We start from the raw sequence: 12,909 nt of genomic DNA on the forward strand, positions 1-12,909 counted from the left end.
GAAACCTCATACCGCAGTCCCATCCAGTGGAGTTTTCATGTGTGAGGCATTTGCTTATCAGTGTCTTGAACAATAACAAAGATAAAATTTTATAGATAAAGAGAAAGTGGTGTGACTGGAAGCCTGCAAGAGGCTTAATTTCCATCCTCTTCTTCCCGCACATCATCTCCATCCTTCTTCCTATTTATCAGTGGAATGCTTGTAGCTGCAAATTGTAGAGAGCCCATAAAAATTAGTGGTGAGTGATCTACCAATGGATGCTTGTTTTACATACATAACATATCAACTGGTTTTCCTTTAGTTGGATGAGAATAAGTGAGGTTGGATTTGAAAGGTTAAGCTGTCTGTCAGCAGTTGAGTGAGCTCTATTCCGTTGTCTGACAAACCTCGAGAAGATTGCCCATTTCATCCATAATAATCCTCTTCTAACAACTGACGTAGTGTTAGCTCTGCAAATTGATTCATTCATGTTATTCCAGCATAAATATTTTCATAGTGATTCCTTTGTAAATGGAATTTTTACCTGCATGATTCATCCTTGGCTTCTCATTCTCTACCAATTTCTTGGCCACACATGCCAAGGTGACAACTAAACATGGTTTGTGTCTTTCTGTTCTAGGTGTTGTGGGGGGAGGGAATAGAACCTCTCTTCTTAGTTAATCATGTTTTGCAAAAGGAGTTTTTTTTCTGCTTTAATTCATCATTTCCATTCAATTCAGCAGGGGCTTTTGAGCCTTTTCTATGTACCCCTACTGACAGTGAGGAACTTGTGGCTGAAATAAGCAGTCTCTGGGGGTTTCATATAAACTCCTTATTTTAACACACAGCAGCAAGACAATTCATGTTGCAAAGAAACACATTATAGATGATGTGTTATGGCAGCCCAGAGAGTGAATACAATTAGAATGATCAGGAAAATCTCCAGAGGGGAGCATGCATCTGAGTTGAGCTCTTATTGTCTGACATAGTCAGTAAGTATCACTTATTGACTGCTTACTACCAAGTATTGTGCTCAGCACTTTCATATGCATTTTCTCATCTTATACAAGGATCCTATGAAGCAGACCCAGCTATTATCGCTACTTTGCAACAGAGTGAACAATGACTTACAGTTCAAATAATTCCAGCTGACAAAGGCAGTTCTTACCAACTCCAGAACCTCTCTCCTCTGTAGTCCACAACACACCTGTTTATTTGAGTAGGCTTCTAGTAGGCAGGGATGGAAAACTTTCCAGGCTCTTCATCCATGTTCACTGGATGGGCAGGGGAAATGGAGTCTCAGAGTGCACAACTGTGGAAGTCTCAAAAAAGAGCATAAGAGTGCTTCTCAACTGCTAAATTGTTACTACGTGCAAGGTAGTACCTGATCACTTCAGATGCAATTAACATTCAGTCCCCATAACAATCTTAAGAACTGGGTATTATCATCCCAAGTTTTACAGTTGAGGAGTCAGTCGCAGGTTATATTTACTTGCTTAAGACCTCAAATAATATTGAAGAGCAGGAATTTGATGTAAAGTCTTGATGATTTCTTTCTTACCTCTCTAATCCATTAGAGAAAGGGAGTTCCACAAACCTGATTAAAGACTTGCTGGGTTTTTAGCTATAACAATACTATCACTTCCTTCCTTTGTTTAGGACTAGAAGGCAAATTGAGGTAAAATAAAGAAAGGGAAAATAACCTTAGATCCTTTTCATCAAAATGTCTTCCTAGTATCAGTTGGAATTTTAGCAGTTGGAATGTAAACTGACAATAAGAAATTGAAGTAGAGTCGTTCTCACCATGAATCCCCAACATGAGTAGCCCTGTCTATATTTTTGCAAATAATAAATAAAGACTCTGACTGTTAAGAAACTTTGCTAAAATCAGATAGCAATTAAGAGACAAAAGGGATTAATGGATTCTTGGTTGATATTCACAGAGCTTACCAATAACGTGACACATTCTATTCAATTTCACCTTTAGCCTTCTCTAGATAGCACTTGTAAAGGATTTAGAGCCAAATATGTAGATGAGTCTCTGTCTTCTGAGTTTGGATTTGAGGTTTGTCAGTCATTGTGAGGTTTGAGGAGCTTTTAAATGAACTTGCCACAAATGATAACAAGTGTTCCTTTATCATTCTCTTGTGAAGTATCCTAGGAGTACCTCAGAAAGTATGCTGGCTTCAGGTGGATACTGCTCCGGGATACTTAGTGAGAGAACGATAAAGGAGCTGTCAACAAACGATATCTATTGGCTATGTCAGACAATAAGAGCTCAAACTCAGATGTGATTCGTCCTTAAATATAATTTTTAGTAGAGAATCATGTACTACAAAGGAAGCAGAGGAGAATTCCATGATTCTTGAGCCCTGGGAAGACTTTATAAAATGTGCCTCCTTCTCCATCTTGAAAAATTGCAAATAGCATGTTCCTCAGCTGGTCATAGTGTAATATCCACATACCTGTTGGATAGCCTAACTGAGCAGCTCTCTTTAACAGTGAGTACTTGGAAGAACCAACTGACAGCAATGAAAATCAGATGTGAGGTGTGTTTACTAAACAATGTGGATGGTCTAAAGCTGCTTAGAGTTTGAAATTCTATAACAACAATGAATATTAAAGCATCAATTAGAAGACAGATAATTGTGTTATAAAACAGTAATAAATAAAAAATAAATAGAGCTAGAAATAGGACTTAAGGGTAAATAACATAAGATTTCTACTTCAGGGACCTTAGAGTCTAGAAGAAGCTTTTAGAAAATAAGCAGGCAAGCACAGTAAAGCTTTGGATGCAGCATAATAAGGACACCTGAAACAAGAATGCCTAGGAAGGATACTATGCAGTTGTGGGAACCAGGCAAGTTCTCCTATAGGAGGCATACCTAAGCTGAGGTCTGCAGATGATTTGGGGTGAGTCAGGTGAACGGGGACACAGATGTTAAGAGTGTTCTGTGCTGTGAGATTAGGCGCAAGCCAGGAAGGAAAAATGATCACAGTATTTTTAGATTCTTGAAAGTAATTCATGTGGCTGAATCATAAGCCCTTAGGAGGAATCAGGGAAAAACCTGAGAAGATACCTCCAAATCTTTCTCAATCACCTGTTTTTTTCCATAACCAAGAACTTAATGGTGACTTCAAAGTTACAGAGACAGAAACTTTTTCAATGCCTTAAAAGTCTTTATTTTTTCAAGAATACATTTTCAATATATTAATATTATTAATGCATGAATTATATATTGCATCTATAAAATTATGTATTAATAATTATCATATAGTATTAAGCATATGGATGCTAGAGTTGAAAAGGGCCTCCGATCTTACTCAACCCCCTGGTTGACAAATGAGGAAATAAGCTCAGAGAGGTTTAATGACTCATCCAAGGTTCCCGGCAAACTTAAATAAATGTTTTGGTTTTAACAAATGCACAAATATGATACATTCTTGAATGGGAAAAATAACATCATTAGAGAAAAGTATTTTTTCCAGACCCAGAGAATGAATTCTTAGAAATTCAATTAAAGTGGCAAAATAATTATTGTCAAAGAATACACTGAAATCATTCTGGAAATTAGTGACATTTAAGTTTGCATAATTCAAGACAATTGTTTATTTCATAGTAAATCCTAGATAGGAAGGTAGAATGAAGGAGATGTAAACCTTTTCCAATAACACATGAGGCATTTTTGTATGTTATATATCACTTAATGAGCATGGAAACATTTTAAGAATACGCTTTCCCGAGGGAATGTTCTTACTTGTACTTGTTGAACAGCAAGCCTGTTCAAAGCACTGAATGCCTGCAATGAAAGGAAACCAGCAAAGGCATCATAGCTATCCGTGACTCAAAGCCTTCTACTCCACCCCCTGAAAATACCTAGTGTATTAGCTCTTCATCCTTCCAGTTCCACTAATAATTTATGCTTATATAATGTCTTCCACTCCAGTAGCTTGAAGAGACTTGCTAATATTACAGTGCTTGGTTCCTTTCTGATTAGCTAGGGGAAAATGCCAGCTCTTGTTGTTCAGAAACAGTACTGCCCTTCCAAGCTGCAGGTACCACACACAGCCTAACTTACCAGTGTCAGGTCAGGAGAGGGATGTGCCTACACCAAAGGACAAACCGAGGACTAAACAAGGGAGGTGCTTTGTCAGTGACCTGGGACATTCTGCTGTGGGGGTGGCAGGTTTTGACTCCCCCCAGGAGCAGGGCTGTGGAGGTTCTGTTAATGGAGCTTCGCCACTAGGCTGCTGTGTCTGGTTTGCAGTGGTGTGCTTTAAATATTGGAGCTTGAAGTTATGGGCTTTCTGAAAGCCATCTTGTGGTATGTATTTCACAAGCGAAGGGGGACATATAGGACCTAATTAACAGGACGGTCTAAGCACGAGGGAATGGCAGAGCTTGGGACATCTTTCAGAACTGTGCAGTCTTTCTTGTAGATCATTCTATTCAATGAGAAAGAGTAGATTGCTTCTGTGGGAAGATAAGCATTTGTACTCCATTCCTTCTGTATTTTTACATTATCAAAATGAGTATATAGTTTTGGAGCTAAATTGAGGCAATGGCACATCATAAGAAAGGATGAGATGGTGAATTTTAAAGATAGACTTCTTGGGTTCGAATCCTAGGTGCCCCACACCTGACTGTGCTTCCTAGGACAATTACTTAGCTTTTTCTCTCTGAGACAGTTTTCTCATATCTAAAATGTCTATATTCTAGCTCAGAGGATGGTTATAAGGATTAAATGTGATATGAACAGAAAGAGGCAGCATGGTGTCCCTGACACAGACATGCAGGTGGTAGCTTTTGTTATATCCATAAAATTGCTGCTGCTGGTGGATTTGCTCATTGGATTAAACCAAATGTTCATTTGGCTTTGTACAAAGAAGCAGAGAATGTTTGCTCTGTTGTTATAGTAGTTAAGATTTTTTTCAAAAGATTTGTGGACTGAGAGCTTGCAAAAATAATATTTACTTTCTCAGACCATTTTTTCCACTAATAACTTCTGCCACATGCTCTTTTCTTTCCCCTTAATCTTTTAAAAGTAATATATTCATACAATTATCAGATTGTCCCTAATGGATGAGGATTTAATGGAGAATTCTCATTAGCCTTTGGTACCAAACCCCAAATCTCCTTATACCATGTAACACTCAATATTACTTACCACTTACTATGTGCCTGACACCTTTCAAGGTAATATATATACATATATACATGTGTATATATATGTATACTTATTTAATTTCTCACAGCAATCATATGATGTAGAAAATGTTAATTTTTCCATTAAAGAGGGGGAACCTGAGGCACAGAAACATTAATTAACTTGTTCACGTTTTGCCACCTGGTCTTCCCAGAGTCTGCTAAGAATCTGGAACCCATGGCAGGGACTAAAATGTTAAGGGCTCTATTTGGGAAGAATAGCGTGAAATCCAAGTGAAAAGCAGTGAAGCTTGAGGTGATACTCAGCAGATATGTCCACTGGGAATCTGGACTTCTCTGGATGGTTTGGAAAGTGTGGCTTGAAGTAGACTGGGGAAAGGGGAATGAAGGGGTGGGTATCCACCAGTTTTCCTCCATGCTTTACACCCCCTTGATTGAAGTGCCCTCTCCTCCCCAAGTGGAAGAGTCTGCCCTCACTTGCAGAGCTTGTTACGGAGTGTCTCTGCTCAGGGGCTGCTCAGGAAACTGATGCTGTGATATTCCATTCAAGTTAAAATGTGTTTGTAGTGGTGTGCTGGTGAAGAGAGAAGGAAGGTCGTTGAGGGGGACCGAGAAAGCTGGCAAGGATTGTGTCTGGTACACCGAAGAGTACCAGAGGATGACTGTGTCACCCTGATGGTAGAAACCCAGAATCCAGATGAACTAGCTTTCTGGAGTTGCCATAACAAACCACCACAAACCTGATAGCTTAGAACAACAGAAATTTATTCTCTCACCATTTTGAAGGCTAGAAGTTCAATACCAAGGTGTCATCAGGGCTGTGCTCTTTCTGAAAACAAAGGCAAGTATTCTTCCTAGCTTCTGGCAATCCTTTGAACTCCTTGGCTTATAGATGTATCTCTTCAATCTGCCTCCATCTTCCCATAATCCTCTCTGTCTGAGTCTCTGGGTGTCTTCTCTTCTAATAAGCACACTAGTCATTGGTCTATAGGAACAACGTAAATCCAGGATGAATTCATCATAAAACTCCTAACAATTACATTTGCAAAGATCTTTATTCCAAATAAGGTTACATTCTGAGGTTCTGGGTAGGTAGAAATTTTGAGAGGACACTATTTGATCCAAATCCACTATACCAGGCCTTAGGAAACCATTAGTGTTATTGGCTATAGTAAAATAAATGGAGTAGCATGTCCTTGCTTAAGAGAGAACAAGGACCAATTGGTGCCTCTGTAAAACATAGGGTCAAAAGTCTTAAAATGTCTCAGGATGTATTGATAATTTGGTTTCCTGGGCTTATCAGAATAAAGTCACTTGTTAGCAACTAAATATATATATGTACATATATATATGTACACACATATGTATATATGTACATATATATATACACACATATACATATATATGCATATATATTCAATTTTACCATATATATATATATATATATATATGTATGTATATATAAAAAGAGCGGGAGAGAGATTTGTAGGATACTACTTATGGTATCATAGTCATATAGTAAAAAATGAGAAGCTTGCATTTTGTGCAAGTGGATGCTTCTTTTAGTTGAAATTCTTTAGTTTACAAAGCATGACACTTGCTGCAGTTTTGCCTCTTCACTCCATGAATTGCATTTTTGCCCCTGAAGCTATCTTATTTGGATATTGCCACATGGTGTTCTGTTCATTGTTGATCATTTTCTCTGTAATGTCACTAGCCAGAAGGCCACATTATTTCAAGTCTTGCTTCAGTGAATCCTAAAAGCATTTTTGAGGGAAGACAGACATGAATTGAGAAGAGGAGTGGAAAGTGCCTTTAATTCATCAATGCTGGCCTATTTCTGCTCATTCATACAAGAAAACATTGATCTAGCATCTACCATCAATGCTGGACTCTGGGGATGTAGTGGTACATACAAGTGTTCTGGTTTTTAGGTGGCTCATTGTCTAGTCCAGTGGACAGAAGCTGCTCTGATATCCTGGGGTCATCTTCCAATCCATAATAAGTCAGATTAGTATTCTGGTCAATGTCTTGGGAGGCATCAAATAAAACTCACTCCTTGTTTCTAAAAACGCCTAATATTCACAAAACCGAAAGACTGAATGTGAACTAGTGGTCATTTGGTCCACACTTGAAATTTCAGTTCAGTGGACCTCTGATAAATATTTACTGAATTCCAAAAATGTACCAGGAAATGTACTGTACCCGGAAGAACAGCAGTGTGTGAAAATCGGCACGGGGTGGCCCTTGTGGAACTAATAGCCTAGTTCAGGATGTCAGATGTTATCGAATAATTATACAAATAAATATAGAATTGCAGTTGTGATAAGGGCCATGAAGGAGGTCTATGCAGAGAGTGTGAGGAGGGGGCTTTTCTGAGATAGGGAGGGCAGGAAGATATCCTTGGGCACCAAGATCTAAAAGAGGAGAGTGTTTTTAGAAGGGATGAACATTCCAGGCAGAGAGAGCAAAAAAAGTTCATTATAGACTCTCCTTTTCTAGGTCCCCTGTAGACCTACATATGTCTGTAAATATAGGCCAGGAAACTGCCTTATAATCTCTTCAAGTGATTCCCATGCAATCCTGAGACTCCTCATTGTGAGAGCATAGGATTTGTGTTCTAAAAGGCTTGAAAAGAGACCTTCTCCAACACATGGGTGACTTTGGACATGTTTCTCTCTAAGTATCAATTGCCTCATTTGTAAACAAGGGATAGCATGTCTCTTGAAGAGTATGAGGATGACATTCAGTACTATGAGTATAAATGTGTGCCACAGACACACTGACATAAGCAAGCAAGTCAGCAAGATCTGTTTCCTTTGCTCAGGAAGATCTCTGGGAACAAGGACTACATGGCTGAGAAGCAAAGCCTGACACACACATAAGGACAAATCAGAGGGAATCTCCAGGTATTTTCAGGAAAAGATTTGCATTTGACTTTCTGAAGGGAAAAGGTTGCAAAGGCTGGCATTTAGGTGGTTGATACAAGAATTGAGGGTTAAGGGTGAGCACCCCAGGGCTAGCTATGTTGATAAGCCACTGGAATAGTCCTGGGGAAGCTACCTAATAGTCCTAAAGTAGCAGGGTGGGGAAGTTGGGTTACTGGAACCCAGAAGAATTCACTTTGGAATATGGGCCTGCCAACCAAAGCCTAAGCTGCAGGGAAAGATATCCAGCCACTGTCAAACAAGACTCCTAAGGCACAGAGCCAGTGGAATTTGTATTTTGACCCCTCCTTTTGTTCTCCCATGCTTTACTAATGCCTTCTCTTGGCCAAGTCCAGCCTGGACCAGAGGATAAGAGAGTGCATTTTGACAGCTCATAAAACCTCCTAAGGCACAATGGAGGAAAGAGCAGAGGTCCAGAGTAAAACAGAGACCATCCAGGGCATCACCTTACAAAAGACCTTGAATTTGTTTTTTGTTTGTTTGTTTGTTTGTTGTTTTTAGTGTCAAGCTTTCTTCTAAGCAGTTTGCAAGTATTGTCTCATTTTAATTTCATGATAAATTAAAAGTTAAGTATGTGCCTGTATGTACACACAACTCTCTCTCTCTCTCTCTCTCTCTCTCTCTCTCTCTCATTCTCCAGGGCTTTGGCAATGCAGCAGAAATGCCACAGCCTCTGTTACTGCTTTTGCTTAGGTAAAGCCAGCTCATTGACGTAAAGAGATGAATTATTTTGGTAGGTGTTAATACTGCAGCATTTTAAAAAGCTATGGTAGAAAATAGGACTCATTAGTGTGCAGTGTGCTGAGCTCCAGGCTGTTGACAGGGATGGGAGGCAGGCTGAGCTGCTGCCTGTGCTGCAGTTCTCAGTTCTGCTCTGTCACTGCGTGGGTGGCGCGTGAGCAGGAGGCAGGTGGTGGGCTCCTGAAAACAGGATTGTAGTGCAGAGCCCTCAGCACAGCCCACGTGCTGTGGAACCCCAGGAGCTTCTACGTTCACCAACTGCAGTGTCATTAGCAGAAGAGCCCTGGTCCTGCCTTTACTTGGGGAATCAGAAACTCTCAGAAAATAAGTATGTACCTTAGCCTGTGATCCTAAGCTTTGTTATGCATAAAAGTCAAAGGGAAACTCATTAAAAAGGTAAATTCCTGGGCCCTGTCTCCACGATTCCACTTCTGTAGGGCTCACCAGGAACCTAGGAATCTGTCTTTAGTACACTCTTCTGTGATTGTGATGCACTGCATGCGAATCAATATTTTTTGAGTAGAAGTGTGTTTTTAGAGCTGGTAGAGACAGTAGGCTTCTCAAGTGACCAGGTGTAACATCTGAAACCCACTCATATGAAGTACTTTCTTTCAGTACAACTGAAATAAAGTAAAAGTACATACTACAGAAATGGGAGAGCACGAATGCCTGTGAATTTTAGTTAAAGGGTAATGAACTTGAAAGTGAATTTTAGTTAAAGGGGAAGACAAGTATGATCAGAGGACACAGGAAGTAGAAGCATTGCTGGAAGACAAAACTAATAAGACAGATAATGGAAAATACTGCTTTTTCTAGAGAGGAAAGTTACTTTTAGGGAGGCCACTTCTACAAAATCCTGGCTCCCACACTCACCTTCAGGATGGTTGGAGAGTGAAGACTAATAAATGAATATGAACTGGCTCTTCCAAATCATGCTAGGATCAGCCACCTTGTCTCCTTAAAGGACATTTTCTCCAAATATCTAGATGCTAAGTCCTCCAAGAGTCCAGGAAGGGCTCCTTGTGGCTGACTATCAGAGCATTGAAGGGGGCTTCAGGATCTTGGTTTAGAACAGGGGCACATGGGCTCACTACGTCCAGATCTTGTTATCAAGAAGTAGATCTCGCTCTACTTCTCAAAGCCTCCATTTTTTTTTTTTTTTAGGTTGAAAAGCATTGGTACTGTCCAGAGCCATATTTTTTGTTTTGTTTTGTTTTGTTTTTATTATTCATATGTGCATACAAGGCTTGGGTCATTTCTCCCCCCTGCTCCCTCCCCCTCCCTTACCACCCCCTCACCCCCTCCTCTCCTCCCTGCCCCCTCAATACCCAGCAGAAACTATTTTGCCCTTATTTCTAATTTTGTTGTAGAGAGAGTATAAGCAATAATAGGAAGGAACAAGGGTTTTTGCTGGTTGAGATAAGGATAGCTATACAGGGCATTGACTCGCATTGATTTCCTGTGCGTGGGTGTTACCTTCTAGGTTAATTCTTTTTGATCTCACCTTTTCTCTAGTTCCTGGTCCCCTTTTCCTATTGGCCTCAGTTGCTTTTAAGGTATCTGCTTTAGTTTCTCTGCGTTAAGGGCAACAAATGCTAGCTAATTTTTTAGGTGTCTTACCTATCCTCACACCTCCCTTATGTGCTCTCGCTTTTATCATGTGCTCAAAGTCCAATCCCCTTGTTGTGTTTGCCCTTGATCTAATGTCCACATATGAGGGAGAACATACGATTGATTTTTGGTCTTTTGGGCCAGGCTAACCTCACTCAGAATGATGTTCTCCAATTCCATCCATTTACCAGCGAATAACATTTCGTTCTTCTTCATGGCTGCATAAAATTCCATTGTGTATAGATACCACATTTTCTTAATCCATTGGTCAGTGGTGGGGCATCTTGGCTGTTTCCATAACTTGGCTATTGTGAATAGTGCCGCAATAAACATGGGTGTGCAGGTTCAAAGCCTCCATTTTTAAACTGATGAAATAATAAAGTTGGCTTCTCTAGCTCCATTAATGCAAAGATAAACTGAAATCATGTTAAAACCCTGCAAATGGAAAAGAATAAATATTTACTCAGTTCTTACCGCCAGCTGGACTGAGTGGTTTATATGCATTATGCAAAATGTGGCACAAATGAGGTAGTTATTTATTTCATAAACTTCAGATTTAAGCACTTACAAAACTGATTTCAAATTAGTGATGTCAGTCCAAGATACATTTTCTAAGTATTTTCTGATTGAATCATTCTCTCTTTCCCCACACTTGTAACTGAATCTCCCCAATTGCACATTACTTTAATGTGTTCTCTAGCAGGTCTTGAGTTCCAGGTTATATTGGATATTCCAGTCTCTGATGCTCCACTTGTGAGTATATAATGGGTTTACTAAAGCAATTATCTCTAACAACCTGTATATCTCTAGGTTTCCTTCTTCCTCACAGATCTTGGCCCACTAATTGGGGCACTTTGATCCAGGAGCTTCCTGCCTTGGGCATCTCAGAGCTAACCTGGTTTACCATCACCCCACTCTGACACCCACAAGATGCAATCATGGTTCTTATTTTCCAGCAAGATCCTCCATCTGCCTAATGCTCCAGAGCCTCCTGAATTCTTCTCCCTCGCTCTGTGCCCTTAGTGCTCAGCCCTTGTTCTCCAGACACTTCTCACTCTCAGGGACCTCTGCCATTATGCTCATTCACATTGAGCCCTTGAGAGTGGTGAAACCACATCCTCCAGCTCTGTCCATTGCCCAAACCCTCCAGTTATCATTCTGCACATGAAGTATCTGCTGTCTGCAGAGCCCTAGGTTTGCTCATTACACTGATTTGTATGATGATCCCCTCAAAGCCAGTGTCTAGTGTTTCTCTGAGGAGGCAATGTCAACTTTCATTTGCCTCAAGTTTTACAATTTACAAAGGTTTTGCAAAACTATTATTTGATATTATTCTTACAACAATCTTGTGGTAAGTGGCAAGTGTTCTGACTATTCCTCATTTACAGATAATAAAACAGGTTAAATGTTTTATCTAACTCAGTGGTCCTCAACCAGAGATGATTTTTGTCCCCCAGAGAACTGTTGATGATGGAGGCAGTAGAAATGACTGGTATCTTGTGAATAGAGGCCAGGGATACTGCTCAACATACTACAATATACAGGAGAGCCTCCACAAAAAAAGAACTATCTGACCTAAAACCTCAGTAGTGCCAGAGTTGAGAAAACCCAGTCCAAAGTCATTAAGCTTACTCTTTGCTTTTCTTAGAAACTTCTGCCACTATTGTGAGGTCCTGACATCACTATTTGGCACCTAGGGTAATATGATGCCCTCACTAAGAGAAATTAACTGATGAATTAAAATCATTTGTGCCACATACTAGCTGTAAAAATCAAGATGCATTAGTGATGATAATGCTTTCCTCAACCACATATGGTTGTCCTAATTGGTCCATCATATGTAAAGCATTTGGTGGAGTACGTAGCTCATAGTGGATCTACCTTATTCTACCCCTCCAATATTTGTTCTTCTCTTTTCTCAACTTCAGCTCTTATTCTTCTGCTGGCCTCTAATACAGCATTTTAAAATTCTTTTTATATCCCACAGTGTTAACTCCAAATGGCAGGATGGTGGGTTCCACAAAAGATCTTAGGAAAGCAGTGGATTTTGCAAAGGGTGATGAGCTTCATAAATGGGAGTTCAGCCCAGCAGTGCTAAGGCTACTTAACACCTTCCTCAGCTAAAATATGAAACTGGAGAATATCCAGTTTTGGGGAGGGTAACAAATAGTTCAGTTGACACTTACCATGAAATTCCTGACTTACCATAATAACCCTGTACTTTGGCCACATAGAACTGTAGCCATATTTTGATTATACGCAGGAGTTAAAATGGGGAAAAATGGACTGGCAGAGTGTCTTCAGTGGTAGAACACCTGTCTTGCAAGTGTGAGAACTTGAGGTCAACCTCCAGTGCTGCCAAAAAGGGGCAAAAAGGTGGGGAGAATGCAGGGTGAAAAATTATAATCCTCAAATAATTCTGAGCCAATATTTCAGGCAAAGCATCTGTTCATATGGGGCTGT

The 12,909-nt window shown here is 40.0% G+C and overlaps 1 protein-coding gene across 1 annotated transcript in view; it reads left to right on the forward strand.

Annotated features, from left to right (window-relative positions):
* The first annotated feature begins 7,952 nt into the window (after nt 1-7,952).
* Nucleotides 7,953-12,909, forward strand: part of Dpt (dermatopontin) — a 46,914-nt gene continuing 41,957 nt past the window's right edge. Inside the window, exon 1 of the mRNA XM_020154465.2 lies at nt 7,953-8,055. The gene's annotated coding sequence lies outside the window, so the exon portion shown is untranslated. The remainder of the gene's footprint in view (nt 8,056-12,909) is intronic.

Source organism: Castor canadensis, chromosome 11, assembly GCF_047511655.1.
Source record: "Castor canadensis chromosome 11, mCasCan1.hap1v2, whole genome shotgun sequence".
Lineage (NCBI taxonomy): Eukaryota > Metazoa > Chordata > Mammalia > Rodentia > Castoridae > Castor > Castor canadensis.